Source organism: Carcharhinus amblyrhynchos, chromosome 10 (genome assembly GCF_965287045.1).
Source record: "Carcharhinus amblyrhynchos chromosome 10, sCarAmb.v2.hapA, whole genome shotgun sequence".
Taxonomy (NCBI): domain Eukaryota; kingdom Metazoa; phylum Chordata; class Chondrichthyes; order Carcharhiniformes; family Carcharhinidae; genus Carcharhinus; species Carcharhinus amblyrhynchos.
Window position 1 is genome coordinate 63,161,810 of NC_137333.1, and position 14,509 is coordinate 63,176,318.

The following is a 14,509-nucleotide window of genomic DNA, read 5'->3' on the forward strand; positions in this document are numbered from 1 at the left end:
CAGCATACCTCCTTGATGTTGGATACAGGATGTATATTCCCAACGTTGGAATCTAGAGTTGAACTGGAGTCAGGACTCCTTTTGGTTTTTGGAGATTCTGGTGTTGAGTTGGTAAACAGGCTCTCGAATGTTGAGACCATTGTCAGCATTTCTAACCTTTGGCCATTAGCTGAAGTTAAGTGGACCAGACTCTCCACCCCAGCGGCCATTGCGACCTTGAAACTACTGCAAGGCATCAGGTGACTGGCTGAACCAATTATCAGCTCAGCAATTTTCCATTTTTAAAAGCACAGAAAAAATGACTTTATAAAAATATTCCAACGGATGACTACATATATATATTATCTTTCATGTCTCAAAATGTTAGAATCCGTCATTAAGGAGGAAATTGCGAGGCATCTTGAAGGGAATTGCTTGATAGGGCAGACGCAACATGGTTTCATTAAAGGGAAGTCGTGTCTGACAAATTTACTGGAGTTCTATGAGGATGTGTCTAGGGCGGTGGAGAGAGGAGAGCCGGTGGATGTGGTCTTTCTGGATTTTCAGAAGGCGTTTGATAAGGTACCTCACAAGAGGTTACTGCAGAAGGTCAGAGGACATGGAGTTGGGGGTAGGGTGTTAGCGTGGATAGAGGATTGGTTGTCAAATAGGAGGCAGAGAGTGGGGGTCAATGGGTGCTATTCGGATTGGCGGTTGGTGACTAGTGGAGTGCCCCAGGGGTCGGTGCTGGGGCCTCAGCTTTTTACCATTTATATAGATGATCTGGAGGAGGGAACCGAGTGTAGGGTGTCGAAATTTGCTGATGACACCAAGATTGGGGAAAGGCAAATTGTGCGGAGGGTGTGGAGAGTCTGCAGAAGGATCTAGATAGGCTGGGCGAATGGGCCAGGAAATGGCAAATGGAATTTAATGTTGGCAAGTGTGAGGTGGTCCACTTTGGTAGGAAGAATGGTAGGAAGGACTATTACTTACGTGGCGAAAAACTGCAGCAGGCGACGGTGCAGAGGGACCTCGGGGTCCTTGTGCATGAGTCGCAAAAACCCAGCCTGCAGGTGCAGCAGGTGGTCAGGAAGGCGAATGGGATGCTGGCCTTCATCGCGAGGGGGATTGAATATAAAAGTAGGGAGGTCTTGCTGCAGCTGTATAGGGCATTGGTGAGGCCGCAGCTGGAGTACTGTGTGCAGTTTTGGGCGCCGCACCTGCGCAAGGATATTTTGGCCTTGGAGGGAGTGCAGAGGAGGTTTACTAGGCTGATACAGGAGTTGAGGGGGTTGAGCTATGAGGAGAGGCTGAATAAACTAGGCTTGTACTCGTTAGAGTTTAGAAGAATGAGGGGAGATCTCATTGAGACGTATAAGATGATGAATGGGATGGATAGGATAGAGGTGGAGAGACTCTTCCCGCTCAAAAAAGACAGTAGGACTAGGGGGCACAGCCTCAAGATAAAGGGGGGGCGGTTTAGAACGGAGTTGAGGAGGAACTTCTTCACTCAAAGGGTGGTGAATCTCTGGAATTCTCTGCCCGTTGAAGTGGTGGAGGCTGCCTCGCTAAATATTTTTAAGACGCGGGTTGATGGGTTTTTGATAAGAGAGGGGATTAAGGGTTATGGGGAGAGGGCGGGAAAGTGGAACTGAGCCACGACAGATCAGCCATGATCTTATTGAATGGCGGGGCAGGCTCGAAGGGCCAGATGGCCTACTCGTGCTCCTATTTCTTATGTTCTTATGTTCTTATGTTCAACCATGGCCATACCTCAGTTCAGAAATCACACCTTGCTCCAGACAGCAGGCATCAGGACCTGGTAAGATTGTTTGAATTTGATAGAACTTAAATTGTACAAGTCTAACTATTACAAATCTTAAACATGAACAGAAATCAAATAGCTGGCGCTGGAGAGTCTCACTGTAAGCAAAACTTACAGACAGGAGAGAGTCTTTTGTTGCTGCTTCTGGGACAATTGGAGTGCAGCAGGCAGACATGAGGAGAATCCATTTAGTAAAAGCTTCTAATAGGCTAGAAGCCAGTGAAAAGCAACACTAAGAGCGTGAGAGAAAAGCTAAGCAGCTGTCAGCAGCTCTAGATAACATTAACAACCTTGCAAAAAGCTAAAAAGTGACCACAAAATTTCCAACACTCAATTGGAAAACAACAAATTCCTTACCTGAATTTACCAACAATTCATCAAATTCTGTTTCCTGTCTTTCAATATCTCTGAATCAAATAAATAAGCCATTATAATTACAATTGGCTATGAAGGCATCCAGAGACTGATCCTGGCAGGTCTGTCCAATGACCATCTTCAGAATTCAGAGAAAGCATGGTGAACATTCGAAGATCAATTCTTAGTGAAATTCAACTTCAGGATACACTGTCTGGAATTCATGTCCTTTAGGCAAAAGCCGTAGAGACATTGATCAATTCATAAGTAGATGCAGAAACAAGAGACATGATAGGTGGTGTTTACTACTTGCAAGTAGGTACTGGGAGAAGATCAACTAAACTTGTCATGCAGATCATTAGCCAGCAGGCTAAAGAATAATATCTGAACTGAATACGTATACCCAGTCTGAACTTGCAAACATTGCATGCAGACTCAATGCAGAATTTACTATTTGGCACCCAAGTACTCCAACACTCCCCAGTCTTCAGTCATCAATAACCCAAGGAGTACATGCTGTCTTGATTGAAAAAACAGAGTAAGATGGTGAGTACCCATGACCTGTATACAGGGAACAAAGTGCCCCATGTGAACATCAACTAGAAAGTTTGCGTAAATGCCCAACTGATGGTACCTGGAATCCAGCAGAATTATGCCCAGAAATAACAAGGTAGCTAGCATGAATACCAAACGGCATGACAGTGCTACAAAACAGATGCCAAATCAGAATACCGCAATCAAAAACACTGAGTAACCCCATTATGACTAGAACAGGTTTTAAGACACAACACTAATAAAGGAACTATAACTAGCATTCTGAAAAAAAAAGCAGCCTCCAGACCACCATAAAGTTGGACAGATAAGCAAAGTGCTGGTACACTTCTGAGAGTTGTTAATTTATTGCTCTTCGTTAAAGTGCAATCAGTTGCAATGTTTACTGCCATGTAAGTAAGTTTGATTTTTTAAGAATACAAGTTTAGTTAAAAGGCGAATGTTGTGATATGAAGTAATGTCCCTTTAAGGGTGCATATCATAAATGGCTGCCTATCATTACATTACTCGGCAGAATGTGATGAATTAGACCCATGACTTGTCACCAGTCAGCAAGCAGCAGGAGAAATCAGATTGACTATAATTAGCTCCCAGTGAACATTATATGTATATAGTCTTATCTTCAAATAAGAGCTCACATTACTGCTTTATAAGTCCTTGTAGTGATTGCTACATTTACATCAAACAGAGAAAGAATGTAACAAACAGCCCATGTCAAGCTGGACCATGTGCAGACCCCCAATGTGGTGGGGCTCAGGGCAGGGGAGGTGGGACGGGCGGGGGGGGGAAGGTGAGGCAATGGATCACGCGAAGCTTCCCCTTCCCTGACCCATAACAGTTGTTGGGTCACAGCTGTGGCCACTGATCATCCCAAGGAGGGTTTGCTCCTGTACAAACATGACCAAGCAGCTGTGAATGTTTAAAATCACAAACAAACTAGTCTATTCTTCAGAGGGCACCTGCTGCCCTTAATTGGATGGTGAGTATGCGCACTGTCCTTTCAAATGTCCAGTGGAAAGTGAACAAATGGCTGGGTTCCCAATGCAGAATTGAAAATCCATGCCATGTGCATGTACATTTAAAGGGATACTGGAATTAGAAATTCAAGATACAAGCACATTACTCTTTCATTGGAAATGCCATTCCAATAGTTGAGTCATATTCCTCGATCATTCTGCCTGGCTGAATTGAAATGGAATTTAACCCGGACAAATATGAGGTGATGCAATTTGGAAGGTCTATTGCAGAAGGAAAGTTTCTAGTAAATTGTGGAGCTCTTAGAAATATTAGCAGACAGAGGGAGCTAGGTATGCAGATCCAGAGTTCCCTGAAGTTGACAACTCAGGTGAACAAGGAGGCCAAGAAGGCATATGGTATGCTGGCCTTCATCGGTCAAGGCATTGCATATAGGAATTGGAACATAAGGTTGCAGCTGTGAAGGACGTGAAAGTTGTGCAAGTTAGGCCACATCTGGAATATTGTGTACAATTCTGGTCACCACACTACCAGAAGGATGTTGATGCATTGGGAAGGGTGCAGAATAGATTTACCAGGATGTTGCCTGGTTTGGAGAAAATGGACTGAGAAAGGTTGAACAAACTTGGATTGTTTTCACTGGAGCAGTGAAGGATGAGGGGGATCTGATAGAGGTTTACAAGATTATAACAGACTTGGATAGAGTGGATAGTCAGAGTCTTTTTCCTAGGGTCGAAGGGTCAATTTCTCGGGGGCATAGGTTGAAAGTGAGAGGGAAGAAGTTTAAAAGAGATGTAAGGAGCAAGTTTTTCCACAGAGGGTGGTGAATGCCTGGAACGCGCTGCTGGAGGAGGTGGTGGAAACAGATTCTATAGCAACATTCAAGAGGCATCCAGATAGATATGTGAATAGGCATGGAATAGAGGCAAGAAAATATTATATTAGAAAGGCATCTGTGTTGCCACAGACTTAGTGGGCCGAAGGGTATATTTTTTGTTCTTTGAAACTTCAGGCCAGTTAGCCAAATAGCTGTCATAGGGAAAATGTTAGAATCTATTATTAAGGAGATTATACCAGGGCACCTAGACAATCAAAATGCAATCAGGCAGAGTCAACTTGGGTTTATGAAAGGTGAATCATATCTAACAAATTTATTAGAGTTATTTGTGGAAGTAACAATCAAGGTGAATAAAGGGGAACTTGTAGACCTGATTCCCTAAAGGCATTTGATAAGACACCATGTCAAAAGTCACAATGCAAAATAAGAATTCATGGTATAGAGCAGTGGTTCCGAACCTTTTTTATGCGGATCACTTACCATCAAAAGCTTTTGTGGACCAAAACACATGCAAGCCATTTTAAACATCTTTTTTATCATAGCCAATCGCTGATGGGAGTCAAACTTATATCAACGGGTATCAAAAACACAGCTACTTCTAATAGTTTGTGACTCTCACAAATAGATTGCACTCATCACAGCACGTTTACCTGCAGTCGGCCTACCAGTGGAAACAAATAACACTTATCTAATGAAAAGGCTGATGTTGTTTCACTGATGTCAAACACTGGATGTTAGGTTCCAGGGATGACAGTCTCAATTGGAGATGTAATTCAACCAGAAGTTTATTCCAATATTTGGTCTTTAATGCGACGGGCCCTGAAAATTCAGTTTCACAAATGTAGATTGGAGGAAAGGACATCAGAAGCTTTGGCAGCACAGTGGTTAGTACTGCTACATTGCAGCGCTGGGGATCTGGGTTCGATTCCTGGCTTGTCCCTGTCCATGCGGAGTCCATATGTTCTCTCAATGTCTGCATAGGTTTCTTCCAGGTGCTCCAGCTTCCTCCCACAATCCGAAAGTTGTTCTGGTTAGGTGCATTGGCCAGGCTAAATTTCCCTCAGTGTATCTGAACAGATGCTGGAGTGTGGCGACTAGGGGATTTTCACAGTACCTTTATAAAGAGTTGCACAATGGCACTGTGGTTAGCACTGCTGCCTCACTGTGCCATAGACCCAGCTTGGGTCATTGTCTGTGTGGACATTCTCCCCGTGTCTGCTTGGGCTTCCTCCGAGTGCTCCAGTTTCCACCCACAATCCAAAGATACGCGGGCTAGGTGGATTGACCATGCTAAATCGTCCCTTAGTGTCACGGGGACTATCTAGGATAAATGGATGGGAGTATGGGGATAGAGCCTGGGTGGGATTGTGGTTAGAGCAGACTCAATGGGCCAAATGGCCTCTGTCTGCACTACAGGATTCTATGATTCTTTACTGCCTGTTGGACAGTTCTGGGTATTCCAAAGCAACTAAGTCAAAAGTCAGTCAGTTACACAAGTCTGTCTTGCTCTCCCGAGGTCAAGCTTGCGAGGATGTCATTATCAAGACTTGCAAAGGGATTTTGTTTCCAGTTAAACTTTGTGTCGGGAACAGGGAAGTACTGACGTAGCTGTGTTTTCAAACTTTGCAAGTGCTCTTTGATGTCGTGTTTTACACTGTTTGGAAGCTGCACTTCTGCTGTGGCCAAAAAAGCTGACAGATTCACAAATGATTAGTAACTTGATTGCTCAGTCATTTAGCCTCCATCTCTATTTTCTTGATCATTGCTTCTATTTTGTCTTGCACATGTAAAACTGTCACTGATTTTCCCTGAAGACTCAGATTGAGACGATTTAACTGATGGAAAATAGCTGCTATATATGCCAACTTGGCAAGCCACAGAAAATCACTGAAGCATTGTGAGAGTTCAAACTTTGAGTCAAGTAAATAAATTCTCACTTCATCATGCAAATCAAAAAGACATGTGAATATCTTTTCCTGGGACAGCCAGTGGACCTTGGTGTACAGAAGTAGTTGACGCTGATCACTGCCCATCTTTTCACAAAAAGCAGCAAATATTCACAAGTTCAGTGGACAGGCTTTTATAAAATTAATTTTAACTGCTTCCTCCCAAATGGTCGTGACGTCAGCAGACATTTTCCTTTCAGCTAATGCCTCCCTATGGATGCTGCAGTGAATGGACGTTGTTAGTGGAAATACTGCTCTTGCACACAACAACTCCACTGTATTGGCCTAACATCACACAGGCCCCACCTATGCTAATATCTACGCAATTTAACCAATCAATCCCATTTAGGATTATGTTAAAAATAGTTTTTGCAGTTGAGTGTGTGGGCAATGATTTATAAAAGAGAAAGTCCTCATGTTTCTCTCCAATGTGCTCATACCTCACTTAGATGAACAGGTTTGACAGGTTTATATTGTCCAGTGATTCATCCGGTTGAAATGCATAAAATTGACTTGTGTATATTCTCGCTATTAGCTGACCACTCATGTTATGGGCCATCTCTTCGGCGTTGGATTGTATCATTCGACAATAAAATTATGTTAATTTGCTTTCAGGCCTTCCCTCTACATTAAACCCAGCATCACCTTTGCCACTAGCAATATCTACTCCCCCCAGTTGTGTGTAACTTCCCTACCTTTGCTATGAGTGAAGCCATCTGATACAAGGCCTCCATCATTTTAGTAAGAAGTTTCATACCAGCTTAAATTACAACAGGTTTATTTGGAATCATGAGCTTTTGGAGGAGTGACCTATTGGACTTTAACCCGTCATTGTGAGATTTCTTACTGTCCCCACCCCAGTCCAATGCTGGCATCTCTACCTCATGTCCATCATCTTAGCGTCATCATTGCCTGTAAATGTGAATTCCATAATTTTCTTGCTACTCTGAAATTCTTTGAATTTGTTTGCAAAATATTCAATAGGCCTCGATATATATTCCCCATGTTTAAATCTCAAGATGACTCAAAGATTAATAATGCACAGCACGAGTGATACGGTGGTGCAATGGTTAGCACTGCTGCCTAATAGCACCAGGGATGCAGGTTCAATTCCAGCCTTGGGTCACTGTCTGTGTGGAGTTTGCACTTTCTTCCTGTGTCTGCATGGGTTTCCCCTGCTTGATTCCACACTGCAAAAATGTGCGGATTAAATTGATTGGCCATGCTAAATGACCCTAGTTGTCAGGGGATGAGCAAGGTAAATGTGTAGGTTAATGGGAATAGGGTTTGGTTGGGATAGTGGTCAGTACAGACTTGATGGACTGAATGGTCTCCTGTACTGTAGGGATTCTATGATAATGGCGATAGTTCATTTTCAATGCTTATGTAAGTAAGTCCCAGTTCAAAGTATTTTCTCCACACTCTTCACTTACCTTTGTTGTGCTGAATTTTATTTGCTGATGCCCAACTGTCATTTTGACTATCTGTCCCTGTGCTCTTGAGCGTGCCAGATGAAAGTCACAGATCCATTTTTGACTTTGCCAGGTTAATGTTTCTTAACCAATACATGCAGAGGGAAGCAAGAGTTCACATTGATATCGTGCAAAAGCATCAAACTATTTAATTTCAGAGAATAATAATGGATTATATTGCACAAAGATGTTTGTGAAGCAAATTACATTGAGTAATATTGTAATATTGATTATGATATATATGTAGTACATGTAATTGTATTTCTTTTTCCATGAACCACTAGTGTAGTGGGTAACATATTATCATAGATAGATGATTGGTTAAGTATCAGGAAACAGAGTTGACATAAATCGGCCATTTTCAGTTTCTCAAAATGTAACCAGTGGAGTGCCCCATGCTGGGCCCTCAGTTATTTACAATCGATATTAATGATTTGGAATGAAGGGGCCAAACGTGTAGTGGTTAAGTTTGCCAATGACACAAAGTTAAATAGGCGATTAAACTGTGAAGAGAACATAGATTGAAACAGGATATTGACGGGTTAAGTGAGTGGGTAGAAATTTGGCAGATCGAGTACAAAGACGGAAATCTGAAGTTGTCCACTTTGGTGGGAAGATTAGAAAAGCAGCATATTATTTAAATAGACAGAGGTTGTGGAACTCTGCAGTACAGAGGGCTTTGGGTGTCCTGGTACATAAATCATAAACAGTATTCAGGTACAGCAAGTAATTAGGAAGGAAAATGGTGTTTATCTGAAGTGGAATGAAATGAAGTAGAGACATTTTGCTGCAGCTGTACAGGGCATTAGTCAGGCCACATCTGGAATACTGCGTACAATTCTAGTCTCCTTATTTGAGAAATAATATAATTGCATTAGAAGCACTACAGAGAACGTTCATTAAGCTAGCTCCTGGGATAGGGGTTATCTTATGAGGAAAGGTTGGACAGGTTGCACAAATATTCATTTGAGTTTAAAAGAAATGTAATGTTATTGAAGCATAGAAGATCTAAAGAGGACTTGACAGGGTGGACGCTGAAAAGATGTTTCCTTTTATGGGAGAGACTAGATTTAAAAATAAGATGGCTTCCATTTATGACAGAGATTAGGAGAATCTTTTTCTCTGAGGGTCATTAGTCTGTGGAATTCTCTTCCACAGAAAGCAGTAGAGGTAGGGTCATTGAATATTTTGAATTAGATAGGCTATTAACTAACCTATCAAAGGATATAGGATGTAGATTTGAAGGTAGAGGCCACAATCAGATTAGCCATGGTCTTGTCAAATTGCAGTGACACACCAGGGGCTGAATGGCTCCCAATTCTTATATTCATATGGCTTACCATGTCTGCCAGTTTTCTATAGGCCAAATTAATGATTAAACCCAAGTTAAAACTATGCATTCCTCCATCTGTACACTTAGCCCGCTTTGCATCAATAAAATGAAATAGGTATTATGTAATGCAAGGATATCCTCAGTCTTACATTGTTCATTCATTGGTCATGAAATGTCACGTACTTTGAGTGGCTATGTGGACCAATACACCATGTGATGTGGTGCTGTGCTGTTTGGCATCATATCTAAGCTCGCAGAATAAAAGGATCTAATTTCCACTATCGATCGGCAATGCATTATCTAAACTCTCTCGGACTTGTGGCATAAATTTGCTGCAATGGCTCCAAGACTCTGTTTTCATCCCAATTCGCTGCCTCATATCTCTTAATAAGTTTACAAGTTAGTATCCAGTTCCCTATGAAGCAATTTGATTAACTGATAGCATTGCTGTAATGGAGAGTTTTTGCAAGTTTTGCCTTTATCTGGATTAGCCTGAATTATATCTCTTAGTAGATTGCAGAATGATTTGACTTGAAATATAAATTAATACATTTTTTCCAGCCTCAGATCTTGGGGTACAACTTTGTCTTTGGACATAGCACAAGATAGACAATTATGAACATCCCTTATAAATTCCATCTTGTATTCAGTTCCACGGGCTTCAGTACTGCCCATTCGGGTCTACTGCCCCCCGAAAAATTCCTATTCTGTATATGTAAAACTACCCCCCTTTATAGAGAGCATTTCAAAAGCAACGGATATCTTAATGTGCTCCACAATGAATGATGTATTTTTGAAGTGTAGTCACAGCTGTAATGTAGGGAAATGCAGCAAGCAATTTGTAAACTCAGCAAATGCCTCACAACATGATAATGATCAGGTATCTGTTTTGTGATATTGAAAATGGGTTAAATGTTGACCAGGACTCTGTGGATAACGTCACTATTTGTCTTTGGATTAGTGCTATGGTATCTATTACACTGAATGTAATGGGTAGCTGGAGCCTCAGTTTAACAGCTCATTTGAGAGATGGCATCTCAGAACAGTGGAGCAGTCCCTCAGGATTACACTGGAGTGTCAGCTTTGATTTTTGTGCTCAAGTCCTAGGCTGGGATTTTCCGCTACCCCACCATTCCATGGTGGGTTTTCCCATAATGGATGCAGAGAGCCATTAGCTGTTAATGGGATCTTCTAGTTGTGCCAAAGTCTCTGGGCTTTTGCTTTGCTTGTTGACCCACCAACAAGGGTTGACTTTAGTGTGACTGAAGATCCTGTCAATAGGAGGGGCCAGAAAATTCAGCTCCTAGAATGGGACTTGAAACCAGAACCTTGCGACTCAGAGACAAGACTGCTGCTAAAAAGGTACCTGGATCTGTATCAGAAATTCTGTAACCTGCAGGGGTACGGAACAAGTGCTGGAAATTTGGAATTAAAGTGAGTAGCTAGTTTCATCTTCCTCTTATGGCTGGTGCAGATGTGATGGACTTAATGGCCTCTTTCTGCACTGTAACCTTTTGATGGTTCTTTGGTTCTACCAATTGTGTCAAAATTGACACTTAAGACTTTACGGTCTTGTTGAAAATGATTAAAAGTTATAAATAAATCAGACACTCATGTTACACATGGATAGTCAATATTTTCAAAGCAGTGTCTGTAGAGTGAATTTTAATTTGGCCAGTTCCAGAGGGGGACAGTCACATTTGAATAATCCATCAATGCCTCTCATCCAAAACTCACGGGAGTAACATCAGGCTTAACTGAGCTGGAGTATATGTTACCTCAGGAGCGTGAGCATACTGGAGCCCCAAAGAAACAGTGCTTGGCATGGTTTGAGCTGCAGGACTCCTAGTGTTTATGCCTTTGGAAGGTAAAGGCATGGCCAAGTATGGAGTGGCCTAAGAACTGCTTGCAGGGCCTGGGGAGCATTCCTTCGCCTGGTCCACAAACAATTCTTAAGCAAATTAATTTAAATACTTACCCCAACGTTTGATGATTTCCAACATGGTGTTGTTAACGGGGATTGTTCCATGTGCAATGCCTATTCAAGCAGATAAAATTATGTCAGGGCACTGATGACATCATTGGATCATGACTGCTGACTCTAAAAGGTGGTTCCACCAACCTGGGACGGGTAATGATCCATGCCCAAGTTACGAATACTGAAGGTTGAAATGTGTTGTAGCACAACAACAACAACAATCTTCATTTATGTACTGCCTTCAATGTGATAAAACATCCCAAGGCACTTCACAGGAGCATCATCAAGCAAATTTTGGCATATTGGCCACACTAGGAGATACTCAGGCAGATGGGGAGCATTTTCAAAGAGGGGAGAAAGAGAAACATGCAGTTTTTGGGAGTAATTCCAGAATACAGGCCTGGCAGCTGATGATATAGCTGATGGTGTAAGATTGTGGATATGTAAAAGGGCTGAACTGGATCATGGAAGACTGCATTCCATTTACATAGTGATGAAACAGGAATAGGCCTTTCAATCCCTAAAGTCTATCCTATCCAATAAGATCAAGGCTGCCCTTCCACCACAGTTGCACATTGTTGCATGCTGTCCATGTCCTTTGAATCCCTTGTTATTAAAAACTCTATAGGACTCTTGTTTTGAATATACTCAATGGCTGAGCATTCACAGATATCTGCAATAGAGAATTCCAAAACCTTTGAGTGAAGAAATTTATCCTGATCTCAATCATTGAGGTCCACCTCCTTATTCTGATGCAATGACCTATCAACTTAGATTTTACATATCTGAATGAGATCACGTCTCATTCTGAACTCCAGGAAATATAGCCCTAGTCTACTCAAACTTTCCTCATAGTATAATCCTCCCATTCCAGGAATCAATCTTGTGAATCTTTCTTGCACTCTCTCTATGTCAAGTATGTCCTTTCTTAGTGAAGGAGAGAATAACTGTACAGTGTCCCAGTTATGGTCTGGACAAGCCCTATACAAAAAGACATTTTTATTCTTATATGTCAATGCCTTTAGAATCAAAGATAGCTACTGAGCCTCCTATCAGAGTCAGAAGGTTCAAGACCCATTCAAGAGGTTTGACACAAAGCTATGTTGACTCAAGTGCAACGCTGGGGCAGTTCTGCACTGTTGGAGGTGCTGACTTTTAGATGAAAGGTTAAATTACTCTTTCAGGTGACAGTGAGGGATCCCACGATACTATTTCAAAAAAACAAACAAGTTATCCCTCATGTCCATGTGAAAATTAATCCCTCAATCAAAAATATACACATCATCCCATTGCTCTCTGGGGGAGCTTGCCATCAGAAACTTACCTTTTTTCTCTTTTATGGGATGTGAGCTTTGCTGACAAGGCCAATATTTGCTGTCCATCCTTATCTCCCTGAACTGAATGGTATGCCAAAGCATTTCAGAAGGCAGATAAGAGCCACTGCTGTGGGTCTGGCATCAAATGTAGGCCAGACCAGGTAAGGGTAGCAAATTTCCTTTCCTGAGCACACTACTGAACCAGCTGAGTTTATTATAATGACAATGGTAGGCTCATGGTCATCATTACTGTCCAATTTTGCAGCTCACACGTAGCATAGTACAAAATAGATTTAAGGAAAGTGTTCTATAAACTTGAATGTGAGCTCAAACATCCATTAATCTGTTAAAACAGGTGCACAGAAGGGAAACATTTCTTTATATATATGCTCTCAAACTTTTTTCTGTGAGCCATTTTGTCAATGCCCCAATGTTTATTTACATAAGTTAAAGAAATGTCAAATTCTCATATTCCCTGTTAGTGTGGTAATTTAAGGGTCTGGTTTATTGACATTTTTATACAATAATTTTTTTAGAAAGTTATGAATAAGTTTAAGTATTTCCACACACTCCATTGTCATTAGTGTTCAGTGCTTCCGTGCAGAACGAGGGGTTTGTCGTATGAAGAGAGATTGAACAGATTAGTCTTATACTCTCTGGAATTTAAAAGAATGAGGGGAGATCAGATTGAGGTATGTAAGATTATAGAAGGTATGGATAAAGTGGACGTGGAGCTTTCCCCCTGTGGGGCATTCTAGGATATTGGATAGCAAATTTAAAACAGTCAAGGAGAAACTACTTCTCCTAAAGGGTTATGAATCTGTGGAATTCACTACCTCAAATTGCAGTGGATGTTGGGTCAGTGAGTAAATTTAAGCAGGAGTTAGGTAAATTTTTAATTGGTAATGGGTTGAAGAGTTATGGGGAGAAGACAGGAAAATGGGGATGAGGAGAATATCAGCCATGATCGAATGGTGGAAAAGACTAATTCTGGTCCTGCATCTTATGTACTTATACTGGGTGAATAGGCATGGAAGTGTTTGTTACAAGTTGGCATGAAGGATATGAGGAACTTTTGGGGGTGGTTAGGGAGCTAAGGTTGACATGGAGGCTTGGAGGGATCATTGCAAGGTACAGGGGGTGTAGGCAAGACCTTTCGAAGTTATCTTTCAAAATGCTCTCACATTTAGGGTATGGGAGTTCATGCCTCCTTTGAGAGGTTATGAACTATGAGTTCTTGAGTAGCTGGCCTGACTCCATGAAAACTGTGGAGGTCTAAGAGATGCCTATTCCTGCAATAGTACCAGTTGGGTCAGGACTGCAGGGTGTGGGCTTGTTGCCCGGCAATGAAAATTGGTGATACCAAGAATGTCGGCTAAAATCCCAGAATTGAGTCCACCATTTTTAAAACTCCATGGATGTTTCCATGAATAAGTGAAACTCCTACCTGAAGAATCAGCTCTTTGGCAAGATACTAGCTGACTTTGAGAACCTGTGGATCTTAGTCCCCACAACAGTCAGTGCTTTAAGAGGGGGGGAAGGAAATTGTGTACAGTTTTGGTCTCCTTACTTGAGAAAGGATATGCTGACACTGGAAGGGGATGCTAAGGAGATTCACTAGGTTGATTCCAGAGTTGGGAGAGTTGGCTTATGAGGAGAGACTGAGTAGACTGGGGCTATACTCATTGGAGTTCAGAAGAATGAGGGGAGATCTCAGAGACATATAAGATTATGAAGGGAATAGATGAGATAGAAGCAGGGGAGTTGTTTCCACTGGCAGGTGAAACTACATCCAGGGAGCATGGCCTCAATAAGGGGGAGCAGATTTAGGACTGAGTTGAGGAGGAACTTCTTCACACAAAGGATTGTGAATCTGCAGAATTCCTTGCCCAATGAAACAGTTGAGGCTACCTCATTGAATGTTTTTAAGGCAAGGATAGA